The sequence below is a fragment of the Otolemur garnettii genome, unplaced genomic scaffold (genome assembly GCF_000181295.1).
Source record: "Otolemur garnettii isolate 467f Iridium unplaced genomic scaffold, OtoGar3 scaffold00173, whole genome shotgun sequence".
NCBI lineage: Eukaryota > Metazoa > Chordata > Mammalia > Primates > Galagidae > Otolemur > Otolemur garnettii.
In genome coordinates this window covers 1789260-1790795 of record NW_003852568.1, presented here as the reverse complement: position 1 = coordinate 1790795, position 1536 = coordinate 1789260, and the positions used below count along the sequence as shown (strand labels likewise).

Genomic DNA, 1536 nt, shown 5'->3' with positions numbered 1-1536 from the left:
CCCTGTAGTTCCAACTACTTGGGAGGCAGAGGCAGAAGAATCACTCGAGACCAAGAGTTTGAGGCTGCTGTGAGCTGTGATGCCATAGCACTCTACCTAGGGTGACAGCTTGAGGCTCTGTCTTAAAAAAAAAATCCGGAAATTGTGGCAGGCACCTGTAATCCCAGCTACTTGGGAGGCTGAGGCAAGATAATCACTTAAGCCCAAGAGTTTGAGGTTGCTGTGAGCTGTGACACCATGGCACTCTACCGAGGATGACATAGTAAGACTCTGTCTCAAGAAAACAAACAAACAAAAATCCAGAAACAACATTCTTGATGTATATTTATTAACATATAATGATCTCTAAGACATTTAGAGTAAAAACTAAATGAGCCTGCCTTTTTTTTTCCCCTTACAGTGTTTTTGGCCAGGGCTGGGTTTTAACCCATCACCTCCAGTATATGGGGCCGGAGCCCCACTCCTTGAGCCACAGGCGCCACCCTAAGCCTACTTTACTTTTAAAAAAGGAAAAAAAAAGACTCCACAAAATAATACTATGTGGAGTTTTGGTTTTTTTTTTTTTTTTTTGAGCTATAGTCTCACTTTGTCACCCTCAGTGGAGGGTGACATCATTAGCTCATAGCAACCTCAAACTCTTGCCTCGGACTCCCAAGTAGCTGGGAGACTATAGGTACCTGCCACAATGCCCAGCTAGTTTTTTAGAGATAAGGTCTTACTCTTGCTCAGGCTGGTTTCGAACTTGTGAGCTCAAGCAATCCACCTTCCTTGCCCTCTCAGGGTGATAGGATTAGACCTGTGAGCCACCTCATCCAGCTATGTGGATTTTTTCTGAGATAGGATCTTACTCTGTCTCCAGGGCTAGAATACAGTGGCATCATCAGAGCTACTACAAATCTCCTGGGCTCAAGTAATCTTCTTGCCACAGCCTCCCAACGAGCTGGAACTACAGGTACCATAGTCATGCCCAGTTAATTTTTCTATGTTTAGTAGAGACAGGGTCTTGCTATTGTTCAGCCTGGTCTCAAACTCCTGGCCTCAAATGATCCTCCTGCCTCAGCCTCCCAAAGTGCTAGGATTACAGATGTGAGCCACTGCATCCCCTGCTATGTTTTTTTTATGATTTTTTTTAATAGGGGTGTCTGTCTGTGTGATACACAATACACTTTGAATAGTTACTTTGCAGTAGAATAACAGATTTGGAGTATAAAGTGGAGTTAAAGAAACTTTTGGCCTCATTAAATAATTAAAATTTTTTTTCATTGTTGTTGAGACCAAGTTTCACTATGTCACCTTTGTTTTTTTTTGTTTTTTTTTTTTTGCGACAGAGCCTCAAGCTGTCCCCCTGGGCAGAGTACCGTGGCATTACAGCTCACAGTAACCTCCAACTCCTGGGCTCAGGCGAGTCTCCTGCCTCTGCCTCCCAAGTAGCTGGGACCACAGGTGCCCACCACAACGCCCGGCTATTTTTTGGTTGCAGCCGTCATTGTTGTTTGGCGGGTCCGGGCTGGGGATTCGAACCCGCCACCTTAGGTG

The 1536-nt window shown here is 44.8% G+C and overlaps 1 protein-coding gene across 1 annotated transcript in view; it reads right to left on the bottom strand.

The window, feature by feature from the left end:
- The window catches only part of POLR2D (RNA polymerase II subunit D), a 17006-nt gene that overhangs the window by 9300 nt on the left and 6170 nt on the right, over positions 1–1536 (bottom strand). The gene's annotated exons all lie outside the window — the stretch shown is intronic.